The 18,771-nt window shown below is 35.8% G+C and overlaps 1 long non-coding RNA gene across 1 annotated transcript; it reads left to right on the forward strand.

Moving 5' to 3' along the window:
* The first annotated feature begins 699 nt into the window (after positions 1 to 699).
* Positions 700 to 17,165, forward strand: LOC123394352. Its single transcript, XR_006609028.1, has 3 exons — positions 700 to 793; positions 11,687 to 11,861; positions 16,994 to 17,165. It is a non-coding gene; the product is annotated as an uncharacterized LOC123394352 (long non-coding RNA).
* The last annotated feature ends 1,606 nt before the right edge of the window (positions 17,166 to 18,771 follow it).

Consider the following 18,771-nt stretch of genomic DNA (forward strand, 5'->3'; position numbering starts at 1 on the left):
TGTTGACCAACTTAATATTCTTAACTTGATAACGTAACATATTTGCTATATCACTAGCTCTTTATGCTATAAATACAAATTGATCCTTCTGAGAATAATAGCTCAAAACATAAATTTAAAAGTAGACAGAAAATAAAAGGTATTATCCACATTATTAAATTCATATAGATCGAATGAATCAAAAGACTTAAAAAGCAAATTCTAAGAATAGGCTTTAAAGAAAATGAAATTTTTTTAGGGAAGAAAATAAAGCTCAACACAGATTACTCTGTTTCTCTGTATTACATGGTTGGAGAACTCTCACCATCATATAGTAAGATGTCCAAATTCTTATCTGGACATTTGCGTCTGCTCATAGCTTTGTCCCATTGAGGCTTCTACCTCTGTTGCCAAATGTCTTTTGTATATACCAGTGTCACTCAAGATGAACTTCCCACTTTATACACATCTTAAGACTTCTGTAGATACGATAATTATATTTAATTTTTTCCAGAATCTACTTCCCCATTATCATGCCATATCTACATCCCTGAATCATATAAATTCCTAAAATACTTGTGTAAATATCACCTTTCCCAGAAAGTCCTCCTAAATTCATAACCTTTCTCTGAACTCTTATAGAAATTCCCCATCTTTCTTTTGATGGATCATGATAAGAGCTATTTCTTTTCCTTTAGTTTTGTTTACGTATGTGTCTTTCTACTAATTTGTGTTTTTCTACAAATTTATTCCTTCAGAGCAGGAACCATGTGACTGACCTTGATGTGAAGAGGCAGCAAGATTAAGTTGAAAGGTACAGATCTTAGAGAAAGACCTTCCCGGCTTGGAACCATGTTGTTTCAATGACACTTTGTAACCTTCAACAAATTACATCTTCTTAGCCTCAACTTCTTTGCATAAAAATATGAATAATAAAAAAGTGAATGAAAAAGTGTATTCTCCCTCAGTGTGAAAGTGACAATGGTAAGAAAACGAAATAGGACAATCCTGCTACAAAGTTTGAAATTGCCGTTTCCTAACTAGTAAAACCATCAAAGAGCTATGTCTTATTTCCTAATAGTTTACCAAATCTTCTTTTCAGAAAATCAAAGGAAAAAATTGAAAACAGCTTGCAAGGAGGTTTAGAACTGTAGACAGGAAATCTTAGCTACAGTGGTCCCAGATCTATCACCTGATGGTTGAGTGACCTCAGGCAAATCCTTCACCAAAGTGAAGGAGGAGAAATATTATGTTCTTACAGTTTTTCTCCTCAAGCCCTTCCCTATGGAACTAGCAATAGTCCAATTCAAACTGTAGACAAGAAACAAAAACCAAGAAGCAAACAAAAGTACCAGACTCCCACTTCAGGGTCAGAAGACTTCAATGAAGACCATACCATGCAACAAGGCATCAAAATTTAGACGTCACTTCCACGATGAAACCTTCCTTAAAACCATCATCTGGCCCACTGGAACGTCCTCTAAAGAGGCAACTTCTTTTTTTTTTTTTTTTTTTTTTTTTTTTTTTTTTTTTTCTTTTAAAGATTTATTTATTTGACAGAGAGAAATCACAAGTAGACAGAGAGGCAGCCAGAGAGAGAGAGAGAGAGGGAAGCAGGCTCCCTGCTGAGCAGAGAGCCCGATGCGGGACTCGATCCCAGGATCCTGAGATCATGACCTGAGCCGAAGGCAGCGGCTTAATCCACTGAGCCACCCAGGCGCCCCGAGAGGCAACTTCTTTATGAGCTCCTCTTGCTCACTCATCACCTTGTGTTCTCATTATCTATCTAATATGTCTGTCTCTTCACAGTCTATAAACTCCTTCAGGGTATGGCCAGTGGTATTGTATTTTCATTACCTCAGAGAGCTCCTGGCTAAAATGTTTCCTTACAAATGAACGAATGAGGGACGCCTGGGTGGCTCAGTTGGTTAAGCAGCTGCCTTCGGCTCAGGTCATGATCCCAGCGTCCTGGGATCGAGTCCCACATCGGGCTCTTTGCTCAGCAGGGAGCCTGCTTCTCCCTCTGCCTCTGCCTGCCATTCTGTCTGCCTGTGCTTGCTCTCTCCCCCTCTCTCTCTCTGATAAATAAATAGAATCTTTAAAAAACAAACAAACAAACAAATGAACGAATGAGTAAACAAATGAACAAGTAAATGAAAAATGAGTAGATGAATAAAAAAAAATCAGAAGAAACAAAGTAGTTACAAAAAATGGAATTTAAAATATATATGTAATACCAAAAACATTAAACCTGTTGTTTGATCCTTAGTATGTACCATTTTGTTCTATGTGAATGATGGAAATTACTGTATTCAAAATAGTTTAGTTTTGAATTTTCCGGTTTTGCCATTAGAGAGCTAAGAGATAAAGGATGAAATAGACACCAGCTTCTGCTGCACGTCCATCTGCTTGATCTTTCCAAGTGATGAGTATCTAACTACAGACTAATTTTGCCGTCTTGCTTTCTGATAATTTAATTTTAGTCTTTTACAATAATGAACGTTGGTCTTTCCATTTAAGAAAGTGTTTTGCACATCACACCACTGTAAAAACCTTATTAATGATGTCTCATCAGTATAAATTACAAAATAGTCTTTAGTAACAACAACAAAAGGAATTCTTTTAGTATGTGTGGATAAGATGGTGACAGCTGCTTAACTGTCAGTGACTCATCAAATACCAAAATAAATTCACTTTCAAAATACCAAAGTGTACATAGCTAGCTGAATTCTGGTAACTACATTATATCTGACAAAGATCAGCAAATTAGTAGACAGTGTCTGGTAAAAGTTTTAGCTCCAAAATGTCACACATTTTAATGAATTGATGAAGACGATCATCAACAAATGTGTAAAATTACTAAAATAGTTATAAAAATAATTAGCCTTGGGGACTAAAATTAAATATCAGCAAAACTACCTATTTATCCAACAATTTTGGTGTGAAACAATTCTTAATGAAGATACTTTGAGGACCTAACAGTTGAGAAAACTAAACTTTCTTTAAAAAATCTTTGTGTTACTTTAAAAATGTATAGTTGCTAAGTACATAATTACTAAGTACTGAGCATTATTCTAATTATCTTACACTTATTAACTCATTTAATTCTTTTTTTTTAGGATTTTATTTGTTTATTTGACAGAGAGAGATCACAGGTAGGCATAGAGGCAGGCAGAGAAAGAGGGGGAAGCAGGCTTCCCACTGAGCAGAGAGCCCAATGTGGAGCTCGATCCGAGGACCCTGAGATCATGACCTGAGCTGAAGGCAGACACCTCACTGAGCCACCCAGGCGCCCCTAACTCATTTAATTCTTACAATCATCTATGAAATAGGAATTATTATCCCCATCCTACAGATGAAGAAACTGACAAAGTTAACTCCTTGCAAGAAGTCATATAATTAAGAAGTTGTCGAACTATTAATAATAGATATAATGTGATATTTGTCAAAAAGATAAGTTGTCATTGTCAGTCTAGGTTCTAGTCTAGCCATATACTAGTCTAGTCTAGCTGCACACTAGTTCTCACTTAGGCAAGATGGCCTCTTTCTACCATATGCCTATAACATTCAGCCTTTCTTCCCAACCTCCTAACATAACCTGCTCAAAGATTATTTATCTATACTGATAAATTTCTACAGGGACTCATCTCAGGGTATTTGCATAATCAAGGAAAAGAAAAAGTGCTCCAGTGAATCTGTTTAGTTTTAAATATTAACAGCTGAGATAGTCGTTGGCAAAGTGACATTTTCAGGGTTTCTGAAATCACATACACAACCTCGTCTTTTTGGCATTCAGTTGGCTTATCACTTGTGTCCTACTCCGCAAAAGGGCAACAATATTATCAAAGACACAATCTATTCTGAAGAGATAGTTATGACAATTATCAGTGGCATTGATCATGTGTTTATCTCTAAGGTAGATAGATGCCTATGTCTAGTCCACAAGTGGATGTACAAAATCAGGTCACGGGGGAATAAGATGAACCAGATAACTCCTGACCCAGAGGACACACAATAAACAAAAGCCCTGGTGGTGGGGTGAACACTTTGCAGATCCCATGCTTGGTATTTTCCTTAAAACAACTCTAAACCAAAGGGTTTAATTAATTAACCTAAGAGCCCACAGCTAGTTTTAAGAGGCATTTAAACACAAGTCTATCTGACTCTAATACCAATGGGAATCAAGGCTTCTGGATGTCTTTTTCCAAAGTCCCTGACTTTTGAGACATATCAACATAAAATCATCCTGGTGAATGAAAATAGCATAATTAGTGCAGCCCCGATGTAGTAAGTTGCATAACACTGTGCTATATTTGGGCCGGGAAAAAAAATAATGAAAAATTTCCTATGCTAGCACTAAATACTTCATTTGTCTCATTTCACTTTGGTAGTGCTTTCAAAGTCCTCTTGAAATTTGGGGCACTCGCTTGAAACTGATTTGATTATAGGATATATGGTTAATTGGTTTTTGCATTTGAATTAATTGCATAAATGTTCAAAGAATTTTTAGAAAGAAATGTGCTCAGTTAAAATTGATGCCATGGGAGACATCACAATTTTTAATATGAACAGTATTATTGTATTTCTAAGGAGATTTTCCTTCCTTCGGAAGATTTGGATATGCAAGCCTGTGACAAATTCTGCTTCTTACTGTGGCTCTCAGCCAGGTGAAGCTGTATCACATGTTCTGAGGCAAATGTCTCTTTGTAGATTCATTGATTGCAATCATCAGTAGTTTGCTGAAAACTGGAATGAAATAGCTATGAAATAACACATGCTTGTTTTATCTTTCCTCTAGCAGACAACGTCGTAGCTACAACTCTCTTTGAAATAACTATGGCACCATGCCCTAATCACAGTTTATGCAAACACCATACAGTTGTAGAGTGCTCCTCAAGAAATTTTCATACAAATTAATTCACTCAATTCTCAAGAACAACACGTGTGACTTAAACATGAAAGGCATTATAATAGCCATGCTACAGATGAAGAAACTGAGGTTGATAAAAGCTAAAACTTTCTCATGAGCATAAAACAAAACAGATGTGCTTACTGTATAATAGGTTGTGGATACTGTCATATAACAATCGCACTTGTAACTACGCATGTGTCCTCAAGAAAATATTTGTACAAATTTATAAAATTTGTGGTTAAAATGTTGAAAACAGTGCATGATAAGGCATGTTTACATCTGAGTCCATTAGTTGAAAATAGACCTAGCTACTGCCTAGCATCTGCATTTCAACTTACTATTTTATTTTTTGCTATTTATTGCTAATTTCACAAGGATCCGGATAAATCGAAAAATACTTTGGGTCATTCATGCATCCAAAAAAAAAAAAAGAAAGAAAAGAAAAGAAACCAAAGCTTCTCAGTGACTCTATGACAAGTACTATACTGGATATGGGAGAGACAGTGGTACACCATGCTGACTCGGTCTCTGAATTCAAGGAGCATGTAGCTGTGGAAAAGGCATTAGGCAAAAAATCAGTAATAAGGCAGGATGAGAATTATAAAATATGATTTTCAGGGAGCTCTGAAATCTAGGTACTGGACAGGAAATCTCTCCCTGGAAAAGCTAAGATATGAAGAATAAATAGGAGTTGGACAGTTTAAAGAGAGGAGAGAAAAATATTTTGTTTTATTTTTCGTTCTACTTTGCTGGTTTTTATGAAAGAAAACATATCTGTAATAATAGTGTTTATAAATTTAGGAATTTGTGATAGTCTCAGGATGTGCTATTATGAGTGTCAAGGGGAGATTCTATCCTGAACTTTCTTCCACTTGCTTCACTAGATTGGTTGGAACATGATGCACTTATGAAGTTAAAGGATTTGACTGGATTCTTAAATGATTATTTTTTTCCCCTGTCCTAAGCATGCAATCTGTGATCATAACTCTTTCATAAGAAAGAGTGCCTAGGAAAGATTGTGGATGAAAGAGGGAAATTTCATTGCCAGTACTGGAAAAAAATTTTTTTGGAGTACAGATGCTACTGATATCATATGTTTTTCTGTTTACCTTAAAGACATCAGCTTATTATACAGTTTATGTACATATTATAAAAACACAATCAGAGTCTTACATTTCTCTGTAGTATTTGGAACAAAGAATTCATTTTAATTTGTATTGCTTCTTATAAACATCATAATTTTTTTCAAAGTGCCACCAAGAATTTTTGTAAGATTTGAACTATATGTGTCTGAATATTCAGTAGTTATAGTCTAATATTTTATACAACATCTGTTGGGAATATTATGTAGCATAGTGAAATTCTAATTGAAAGCATATTTTTAAAAGTCAAATCTAAGTTTATAATTTCTTTTTTTAAATAATGGACAATACCAACTCAACACCAAGGATTACATTCATGGAAAGTAGGGTACATTTAGCACACAAAAAAAAGAAAGTACAAAATCTCAATTTTGTACCCCAAATTCTTGATATTGCTCAACATATTTTACTTATGAAATCCTGGAATTGTGCTTTAGAATGTTAACAAATTTGTGAAGATTACAGAATGTCAAGATTGGACTTAACATTTTTCAGGTCAATGCTCTCATTTTATAAATGAAAAACTCAGGTTCAAAGGCAAATGATCTCAAGTCACAATGCTACTTAGCAGTGATATTGGGACAATGCAAGTATCTTGACTCAAAGTCTAGTTCTTCTTGGGAATCACCATGCTACCAGCTCTTATTTCATAGAAAATTAAAAGTATTTCCAAGTAGACTTTCAGATGTCTTCTACCATTTTTAATGCATGTCTGCATTTGCATAGATTGTGTATAAAGGTGGAATAGATAACTCACAACTAAAGAAAACTGAAGTCATGTTGACCAGTACTTCTGATCTTTGTTAGTACTTGGATGGTTACTAAACAGTTTAGGAGTCATCACAAAGATACCTTATGATCCATCACTGAAGAACAGGAAATGGACAAAACCAATAATAAGTAGAGATATCAATATTCTTAATTACTCTGTATCTATCTGCCCATTTATCTGTCTGCCTCTCTGTTATAATGAGCAATTTTCAAGGAAGTTGAAATTATTGTATTACCATGTAGAGAGAAACAGTTACTATAATTTTCTAAATTGAGTAGTTAAATCATTTCTTTTGATGGCTGTCTTTAGGCCAGAGAATCTCAACTTTTGAGGGTAGTTTGTTGTAGGGGGTAGTGGGGGGCACATACCACATTTTAGCCAGCTACTTGGTGTATCTTTACTGCTGAATGGAGTAAATAAACACAGCTCTAAACCAGGCCTCTTCAGTCCAGGAAAAGGAAGACCCTGGATCTGTCCAAAGTATTGACATGTAAATTGTAAGACAATGGTCATCCTGAAAATTGACCTGCAAAAGAGAACAACAAAGAACTCAAGATAAAGTAGTAGAATAACTTGCATGTGGATAGGAAGCTTCAATGGAAACTTTAGCTGGCAATACTCTTCTTAGAAGACCTTTCAGATAGGAGGGCAGAGCACTGAATTTGTAGCAAGCATGCAGGCTAGTCATCAGGTTGAGGTAGGGCAACATGAATCTCTGGGACAAAGACTTTCCTGCATATCTTATAGGCCCTGGGCTAGAAAGGTATAGAACAAAACTTCAGATGGTGAGTTATGAGACAGAAGTCTGGTTACTCGAACTACAACACAAGAATAATAATTAAGGGGAGGTGAGCTGAGGTTTAATAAAATAGAAGGGTTCCCAACAATAGAACTGCTTGAAACAAGCCCCACAGCAAAGTATAAACTTGGATAGGAGGGATTTAGCTTGTTCTGTCTTTACGACTTGGAGTCTAAATCACAGTGCCCAAATAATATTGACTGGTCAATTTTATATGCAAGTAAGTCATGTGGATATGAATTTAAGAGTGTATTTGCACCTAGGATGGTCTTTTACATAATCTCAATTTATTTAGATTTTTCTCTAGATTTTTATAAGTCCCCTTTCTGTTTTATATGTGACCATGAACACGATCTAAGAATATCAATATGAAAATGGATTCATTTTCTATCCTCCAATTCATTTTGCGAATGGACTTTCTTTATGCCCACTAGTTATTTAGCAAATTAAATTTGGTAACTGTACTGATATAAAAAAATGGATTCAGGATGACTACATTTAAAAGTACTCTCTGCTGTGTAATGTTGACTGACCACAGTCTAACAAATGCCTCAATGACATATGTCTTTAAGTAGATATCTTAATTGTAGTATTTTTTTTAGATTAAAACTAGAAACAAAACACATAGGACATAGAAAAAACATGTTTTTGAGTTCTGAGTCATCCCTTAATATGACTCTGTTATATTTGTAAATTTGTATGCGAGGTCAAGTCTACCAAATTGTAGAAGTAATTCCTACAGCAAGTTGGTCAAAGTAATAACACATTTCGGCAAAGAATGCAAAGCAATTTTTTTTTCACTGAACCTAACTAAGCCCTTTTGTGAAATGTGGGAAGTGAATATAAGCATTTCCATTACATGAATAAAAAGATGAAACAAAGTGTTTATAGAGTAAGATTTCCAAATCTAGATAAATGCATGCCTAAACCAATTTAAAATGTGACACTCATACTGCATTTTAAAATTTTTATATTCTAACTGATTTATAAACCACTGTATCACACTGCAATTGGAGGGAAAATGTTACATTTCTTTTCATGCTATACTTCAGACTCAATTGGAAGGACAAAAAGAAAGTGTCTATTTGGAGTGAAGGAAATATACAAAATCAAGTGAAAGTATATCCTCTTTTCCCTATTGAGTTAGCAAGGGAGTTGTAAGTCATAATAATGTAAGAACATGAGAAATATATTCAAATATAGTCTTGGTTAAAATGTACTTAATGTTTTTTTTAAGAACAAGATTCTTAACAAGCCCATGATGTTCAATCCAGCAATTTTACCTCAGGTTGTAACCTTAGAAAATAATTAGACATATGGACATGGATCTATACACAAAGATATTCCCTGATGGGTTATTTAATATCTAACACTAGAGTTTAGTTAAAAAAATTTCTGAAACACCCATGTGATGGAAAATCTTAAGGCATTGAACATTTTCAGTACTACAAAATTAAATTATATAATAACAACAAAAACAGGATACAAAACAGCATATGCATGAGTTGTGGTTTTTTGGTTCCAACCAACAGAAGCAAAGGTTAGTTACTTGAACCCAAATGACATGGTGGACAAGGAGAAGGAAGACATGGAGAAGTAGAAGGAGGAAGAAGAGGAAGATGAAGGGGAGAAGAAAGGGAGCTAAAGGAATCAGACTCAGGAGAAGCACTGTGGGGATCCAGGCAGTGGAAGATAATTGTCAGCCTCATCTGCTTAACATTACATGACTCAATTTCTTTTTCTGTCCTTGATAACACTGAATTCAAAGAATCCAAAGGAAGTTGGATTATTGTAGTTTGAGTCAAGTAATTCCTACTTGGCTAAAAAAAATTCACTTGTGGTTCTATCATCCCAGTATATTACAAACAAAATGACTAAAAAAAAAAATTAATAAGAGAATTAATGTTAATAGATAATAGTTAATGTTATAGATAATAGTTGTTGTCTTCCTTTTTTCTGTTCCCTAATTTTATACATTAAGAATTATTCTGATTTTGGAAAAGTAACCATCAATTTATTTAAAAAGAATGGTTCAACATTGGGGAGGGTATGAACTATGGCGAGTGCTGTGAAGTGTGTAAACCTGGTGATTCACAGACCTGTACCCCTGGGGATAAAAATACATTTAAAAAAATTTTAAAAAAAAGAATGATTCATGGAACAGAGCAAGATAGGCTTAGATAGGAACTTTGTTTTCCTTAAAACTCACCAATTTGAGCATATTCCTAGATGTGTATACCAGTATTATATTCTTCAGTGATGGAGTTTATTCTTTTGTCTGAAGTTAGTACCATATAAAATGCCTCACTTATAAATGTTTTGCCCTTTCTTTTGTATGTTCCCAGACCATCCTTTTTTCTTTAAACATACAAATGAAATATGATGTTTTATTTTATAATCTTTCATTTAACACTTTTACTACTAATCTGAGATACACTAAAGTACCGCTTTTCTTTTTTTCCACCTTTAAAATGTATCTTTTGTCAAATGCCAATTATTACTAGAGTATTTTATGGAAAATAAATTTTATCTTTATATATTTTTAAGGTTTTATTTATTTATTTGTCAAAGAGAGAGAGAGAAAGAGAAGCAGGGGGAGCAGCAGTCAAAAGGAGAAGCAGGCTGCTGGCTGAGCAAGGAGCCTGATGTGCTATTCAGTCCCAGGACCCTGGGATTATGACCTGAGCCAAAGGCAAATGCTAAACAGACTGAGCCACCCAGATGTCCCTTAAATTTGTTTTTAATTAACTGTAGATAATCTTTTAAATAATGCTACAATATTTTTTTCAAATTTAAATTTTGGGTTAATTTTTAAGTTTGATTTTTGAGTTCATCTTGATACATTTTGACTATGATGCATTTACTTTTTTCCATTAAGTAAATAACAGAGCAATTGACTTGAAAACAAATTCCAAAGGAATTGGACAGGATTTGAAAATTGTTTTTGAAGTTTACTGGAAAGGGATCTCTTCATCCATGATCATAGCCTCAGGTGATTGTGAAAAAAATAACTAGAGCATGAGGAATCTAGCTGGGGAAATAATAAAGGAGTTGCTTTTCTATCTTTTAAAGGACTGGAAGAAAGAAAAATATTTACCAGGCAACTGAAACTGATCTACACATAACATTTTTAGTATCTATATCTTATCTTTTAGACTTACAGAATTTGCCCAAAGGCAGGAAAATGATCATCAGCTAAGATGTTTTAAAGTTATTTTTAATCACTTTGTATTTTTAATTATTTTAATTCTATAACAACATTTTTTAAACATTAAAATTCTTCATTGTATTAGGCAAGTATTAACATTGGTATAGGAGAAGAATCACAGACCAGAAGTCCAAATAATTATATTTTCATCCTTGTTCTTTTATTCTCTGGCTTGATCACCTTAAATTATTTACTTAATCTTGGTAAGTATAGTTTCCTTTAGTGAAGAAATAAACTTAGTATCAGCTGTGCCATTCACAACTCATAGGGTAACTATGTGAAAGAGATAAAATGTAAATATGAGGGCGCATGAAAAACTATAAATTTTCATAGACGTGTAAGGTGATAATACTATTATTGTCATCATTATTATTACAATAAGGGTAAAATGAGAAACTGAAGTTTTTGCATTATTTACAGTTTCTGAACTATTGATATTTTCATTGTGGACTCTAGCACATCAAAACTAAAGTAATTAAGCATCAATAATAGTGTTCTTGAGATCAATAAAGGAAGAAATGTAAATCATATAAGTTTTGATTTGAAAACATTATTTTTTAAAATTGATTAAAAAGCTTTCTTTCAAAAATGTATGACATTTACAGCAGCTTCCCATGAATTCTTCATGATTTTAGTGCTCCTGAAAAGAGACAGATTGACAGTGCCAGCCACTGTTTATCTCTAGGAAAAGGCATCAGCAATTAAAACTTCTAAAGGCCTTGGCGGGGTGCCACCTCACAACATGAAAGAATGAGGGTCTGGTCTCCATGGGTTAATTCCCTAGGGACTCCTGGAAAGAGGCTTATCTGCCCACATGGTTTTCATGTCACAATACATTAACGGTCAAAATGGAGTCTGCTGACTTGCTTTACAGGTGTGGACCAAGACCAGAGAGCAATACTGAGAGCACAACAAGCCTGACAAGCCTGAGAAGGGAGAGACCTCTATCTAGTCAGGCTGTGTGAAGCTGAGGAACAAACCACAAAATCCATACGGGGGTCTGTCTTCCAGACCAGGGCACAGCAGACTTCTTCTGTAAAGGCCAGATAGTAAGTATTTTAGATTTTATAGGCAACTACAGCCTCTGTCTTAGAGTTGTGCGTGTGGTATGTGTGTGTGTGTGTGTATGTGTTTGTATGTGTCTTAGAACCCTTTAAAAATATAAAAATCATTCTTAACTAGGAGATCTTTCACACAGGCCTTTACCCATGTGTTGGATTTGGCCCATAGGCCTAGTTTGTGGACCCCTGTGGTAGACAAACAAGATTTACTCATGTAAGGTACGGTTTACGGACTGCTAAAATATGCTATATCTGCCTCCAAACTTCTCAAGCTTCTGCTCACAGATCCATATAATTAATTACTAGAGCTTTATACCTCAGGCTTCAATTTCCCCTTCTAAAATGAAAATTGTGAATCAGTTAAAATTTAAAAACCATTAGCTTTACGTATGATTTAAATATATCCATTCCATTCTTTTATTTTTTTTTTCCATTCTTTTAAATTAAACCTACCTACACCTTATGCTATCTCACACAATGCCCCAGTTGGGACCTAAAAGCAAAGCCACTAGAAACAATACACTTGTGAATATTCAAGATGGATACCAAGAACTCTCTTCTTTTGCACTCCCCTGGAGCCAGAACTGCCCCCTTTCTACAGGTCTTAAAATCCTGAAACTTTTCTTTCCATATCTGAAACTCCTTTGAGTCAGTTATTCTTTGTCTCCTACATTTTGAGTTCTGGTCCTTGGCTTCTGAGCTATGTCCCTGTGATCTGTTTTGTTTTCTCTGGAATTGCCATCTTTTAAAGTCCTAAGGGAGATTCAAACAATAGAATCCACTTTACAGAATGAGGGTTAAATGAGGTAATCCAAGTCAAAGGCCTACCATATAGCTGCTCAATAATAAGTATTTATCTGGGGCGCCTGGGTGGTTCAGTGGGTTAAGCCGCAGCTTTCGGCTCAGGTCATGATCTCAGGGTCCTGGGATCAAGCCCTGCATCGGGCTTTCTGCTCGGCAGGGAGCCTGCTTCTCTCTCTCTCTCTCTGCCTGCCTCTCCATCTACTTGTGATTTCTCTCTGTCAAATAAATAAATAAAATCTTTAAAAAAAAATCAGTATTTATCAATAAATTTATCAAAAGGTAGAGGGGAAGAACTTCACAGTCCCCCGTGTCTGATGAGGTGGTGCTGGAGAGGTTTGAACTCTTCTGCATTCACTCTTCCTTTGTGGGGAGTAAGAGCAGAGGAACATAGAAAAGCAATTATTTCTACAGTTTTCTCAGAGAGTCATCCCATCCTCTAGTTCTGTTAGCCAAATTAGCCCAATAAGTTCTATAGCAAGAGCAGAAAATTTTTACCTAATTGTCTGATATGTATATAAATACATATTTATTTACATTTATTTATTTAGGAGCACGAGTGACCATGCTTTAGTGAAAAGGGTCTTTGTTATCTCCGCAAGATTCTGATTTCAGTTATTTTGGATGTTTAGGCAGAAGTGGGATTGCTGGATTATATGGTAGTTCTATTTTAAATTTTTTGAGGAGCCTCTGTACTGTTTTATGTAATAGCTGCACCAGTTTACATTTCCACCAATGATGTACTAAGGTTCCAATTTCTACACATCCCGGCCAACACTTGTTACCTTTTGTTGTTTTTTTGGGGGGGGTGGGTTGTTTGTTTGTTTGTTTGATAAGAGCTATCCTAGCAGGTGGGAGGTGATATCTCATTATGGTTTTGATTTGCATCTCCCCAGTAACCAGTGATGCTGAATTTCATATTCCTCTTGAGCATTTGTATGTCTTCCCTGGAAGAATGTTCAAATCTTTTGCCCATTCAGAAATTCAGGTCATTTATTTTTATTGCTATTGAGTCACAGGAGTTTCTTATATTTTTTGGATAATAACCTCTTATCAAATATATGACTTGGCAATATTTTCCTCCTGTATTGCAGGAGGAAAATATTCATTCAGCATTATTATTCTGATAATCATTGCAGCCTTATTCACAATAGCCAATATTAAGACAATGACCTGAATGTCCATAAGTGGATGAATGGATAAAGAAAATATGGTATCTACATACAATAGAATATTACTCAGCCTTTAAAAAGAAGGAAATCCTGCCATATGCAACTCAAGGAACTTAGAGGGCATTGCTCAGTGAAATAAACTAATCAGAGAAAGACAAATAGAGCATAATCCCATTTATATGAAGGAGCTAAAATAGTCAAACTCATAGAAACAAAGGGCAGAATCATGGTTGTCAGCGGTGGGAGGAAAAGGAAATGGGGAGGTATTGTTCAATGGCTAATAGTTCTGGTTGTGCAAGATGAGTAAGTCCTACAGATCTGCTATACAACAGTATCTATAGTTAACAATACTGTATAGTTCAGTTCAAACATTTTTTATGGGGTGCCTGGGTGGCTCAGTCATTAAATGTTTGCCTTCTGCTCAGGTCATGATCCCAGGGTCCTGGAACTGAGCCCCACATTGGGCTCCCTGCTCCATTGGAAGCCTGCTTCTCCCTCTCCCATTCCCCCTGCTTGTGTTCCCTCTCTTGCTATGTCTCTTTCAAATAAATAAATAAATAATAAAATCTTTTAAAAAAATTTGTTAAGAGGATAGATCTCATATTAGCTGTTCTTAATCACAAAACAAAATCCAAATAAAAATCAAAACGGGTTGTGGAAACTTAGAGATGATGAATGGCTTTATTATCTTGATTTTAATAGTTTCATAGGTATAGGCATATATCCAAATTCATCAAATTATATGCATTATATATGTGCATGTTTTTCTGCAATAATTTTACTTTAGTAACTTATTAATTTAAAAATATCTTTGTTGTTTCCCAGACTGCCATCGCTTCTTTCTTCCCTACCCTGACCCACATGCCTTAGAATGGCACAAAACCCACCTCACAATGCTGACCCGTCCTCAACACCCCCATCTTCTATATGGACCCTATGGTCTCCTAAGTAATATATTAGTTCTTATTTTCAAGTACCCCATGATCTTTTGTACCTCTATTCTCTTTCATGTTGTCTTCACATGAACTGCTCTTCCTCCCTTTTTACAAATTATGTGATATTTATCAGCAACTCTATAAAGTCCTAACTAGTTGTTTCTTCCTCTGTATTCAAATAACAGTACAAATCTATATTAGTATTTTACTCACTGCTTTGGAATTTTCAGCTTGCATATTTGCTTCTCCTTCTGGACTGGGAGCACATCCTGGACAGGGATATTGTCCTGTGAATCTTAGACCACTGGATCCAATAAAGTATGGGGTATATGCTGAATAGATTAATGAGTTCTTCATTAATTTTTAAAAATTTTTTACAAATTTTTTAGAGATTTTTGTTAAACTCATGTTTAACTCTAGGTGCAAATGCCAACTGTGTTTCTAGGCTTTTATGTCACTAACCATGTATATGACGTGCTTTGTGATCAGAGTTCAAATGTCTCTTTATTATGTATTCTAGTAGGAGCATCATGACTTCAAATAGCTGGCTTTACATAATTCTGATGTGCTGATCATATCTATTTAGAAAATATTTAATGCTCATTAAATATATGGCAAGTTCTAGCACTAGAGATAAAATGAGATGATTCTTGCCTTCAAGGAGCTCTCAGGAGAGAGAAACATGTAGATGAGTCAACAAGCCAGTGTGATAAGCCATTAAAGATGGAAGTACAGGTGCTATGGGGGCATACTGAAAAGATATATAACCTAGGTTAAATAAATAAAACATAGGAAGACACTGTGCTTTATTTTAGCACATGAATAAAGTTAGCTACTGTCCTGTGGTTCCAGTAAATCATGGAAAAGTCCCTCCAGGAGAAACTACCAAATAGAAAATCCTCTAGTAGGTTTTCTCCCATTCCCACTAGACTGATGACCAGTGAACACTCCTTTAAAACCACTGGACAGAACCCTGTTCCTCATTCCTCAGTGACCATTTCTGAAAAAATGTGTTCTTTAACATGAGCAGGCTATACTGTTACAATTTAGAAAAAAAAAATTGTCGGACAAACTGTACACAAATTATGAGTATTATGGTACTTGAGTACCCACAAGTCTAACTTTTATAATCACTGTTAAGTCTTATTTCTCTTCTAATTTCTCTATTATGCATCTAAGGGCTCTTTTTCTCTGCTAATCTGGGCCCTGATAAAGAAAGATCCACTCTCCATTTCTTATTTAGAGATACTTTTCTAAAAGGTAATAATCCAAGCACCATTGTACCTTTGTAGATTCTATGCATAAAACCATCCTCCACCTGGCAACACTTTCCCTGAGTCAGTGTTCGCTCTCTGAAGTGCTTTTTGGCAATGACTTGATCTTGAAGTCTCTCTGCCACTCAACCATATTCTCTGTGCTTTTGGGTCTATATTTCTTTTTCTTCTAGCAGGTTCTTCATTTTCTTTTGTTCTTTCATTGAGAGATCCAAGCTTCATTCACATGCTTTTATAGCATTACCCTTCAAGTCCTTCCATTCTCATGAAATCAAAAAAACCTTGAAGTTAAAAAGTACACCTTCCTTCCAATGCGAGTAAGTTCTCTTTCACCAGGCTCCAACAACTTCTCTGAACATGCCTGGAAGAATACTCACACCTAAAAGGTAGTCTACCTGATTGGTCTCCACTAGTCCTACCCCAAATAAACCATCCTCTTTTTTCCATGACAGCTTTCAGATATTTTAAATCATCTGTAATTTCCACACAATATAACCTATCTTAGGTGTTTTTCACAAAGTTCTTATGTCAATTTCCATTATATCTCCAATGGTAGAAGCTTGGTTTATTCCTCATGAAATGTGATGTCTTGGCACTGTTCCCTGTAGAGGATTCCAGATGGAGTATGATCAGAACAGGTATTAGAGGGATTCTTATCACCATTTATCTGGTCATTATAATTCTACTTATCAGATGCCATATAATGCTATTCATATATTTGGTACCACTTTGTTCATCCAAAGATTAATCTCTTTTTTATTAATACTCTTTCACAGGGGCTGGAATTGGGGTTAATGACAAGAATCAGGGTACATGTAAAACATATATACATGGATTTTCATTTATTTCTATTAATTTTTATCTTACTGGTTTTATTTATAATCAAGCAATAAGATCTTTTTACTTTTTAAAAAAAAATTTATTTATTTATTTGACAGAGAGAGAAAGAGAGAGGCAGGCAGAGGGAGAAGGAGAAGCAGACACCCTGCCAAGCAGAGAAACTGATATGGGTTCAACCCAGGACCCTGGGACGCTTAACCAACTGAGCCACCCATACATCCCAAGATCTTTTATTTTTTTAATATGTGATTCTGACCTGTAATGTAATAGATACCTTGAAAAATAAATGTTATTTTCAGATTTGAGAGTGATGTTTCTATATGTTCATCAATAAGGACTTAACCCCAGTTTAATCACTCCGAAGCCTGTGTCCAGACCCAATACACACACATTTTGACTCATCTACCTAAGCATGGGTATCCTTTTTATTTCTTCTGTCACCTACATCTTCATAAGTATTAGCAGAACTATTATCCTATTAATTATTAATCAAGCTCAGGTAATTGAGAGTGAGAGACATCTTCTTGCTAATTGGATATAAGCATCACTCTGGATCTCACCCTCAGTGTGGCAGGCAATCTTCAGTGTACACACTCTTGTATAATTTATTTCCCTTCAATGTGGGAGAAACCTGTGACCTCATATGTGGCATTCCACAGTTAAGAGTGATCCTAAAGGTATGGGACTTTTCCCTTAGGAGTAAAAGATGTGAGTCCTGCATCAAGCACCCCAACCCTTAGATTCTACACAGTAGAGACAAGCTCCCCAAATGCCTGGTTTTGGAAACCAACAGGGAATATGACCAGGAAAACTATACAACTGTAGGAAAAGGAAAACTTACTCTGAAAGAGCTTACATGCATAATAATCTCTTGACCTGGAAAGCAATGTAAAACACCATATCAAAACTGCATAGACCATAGGCAAAGGAGTCCCACTTATTAATCTTCGAGCACCCACCAGAGAGACCTGAAGTAACTGGGTCCTCTCCCTGGGGACTGAGACACTGGTGGAAGGCATTTGTGCTACCTCTGTCTGCATGCTGATCCCAGTGATGGCAGGCACCATTTTGGAATCCTCCTTCTAGACTACTAAGGTCAAGGGGCATGCCCTGTTGAGAGCTCCACACAACTTTGTGCCTTGTCTGGGTATCCCAATAGACAAGACAATAAACCCACTCGCCACCATGCCCACAACAGTCATAGCCAGACCTCATAGCCAGCCAAGCCAGGGACCAGTTCTCTGCACACCTGCAGCAAGCAGTGGCAGCCAGGCCTTGTAGCCAGCTGCATCAGGAGTCAACCTGACCCACTGTGTACCTGCAGTAGTCATAGCCCTGCTACAACAGGAGGACACAAACAGCCCACACAGGGGACGCCTTTGGAGTACCTGGCTTTAGTGGCAAGGAAGGATTTTGTTTCTGGGCCCCACATGACATCTCCTACATAAGAATATTTCTTTAAAACAGAGAGATAAAGCTGAACTTCTTAATGCAAAGAAATAAACATAAAGAGTTAGGCAAAATGAGGAGACAGAGGAATATATCACAAATCAAAGGACAAGAGAAAACCTCAGAAAAATTCATATCTCTCAATAGTTACCCTGAATGTGAATGGGCTAAATGCCCCTGTCAAAAGACACAGGGTATCAGAATGGATAAAAAAACAAAACCCATCTATATGTTGCCTCCAAGAAACACATTTTAAGCCCGAAGACACCTCCAGATTTAAAGTGAGGGGGTGGAAAAGAATTTACCATGCTAATGGACATCAGAAGAAAGCAGGAGTGGCAATCCTTATATCAGATCAATTAGATTTTAAGCCAAAGACTATAATAAGAGATGAGGAAGGACACTATATCATACTCAAAGGGTCTGT

Source organism: Mustela putorius, unplaced genomic scaffold (assembly GCF_011764305.1).
Source record: "Mustela putorius furo isolate JIRA1106 unplaced genomic scaffold, ASM1176430v1.1 tig00003834_pilon_pilon_pilon, whole genome shotgun sequence".
NCBI lineage: Eukaryota > Metazoa > Chordata > Mammalia > Carnivora > Mustelidae > Mustela > Mustela putorius.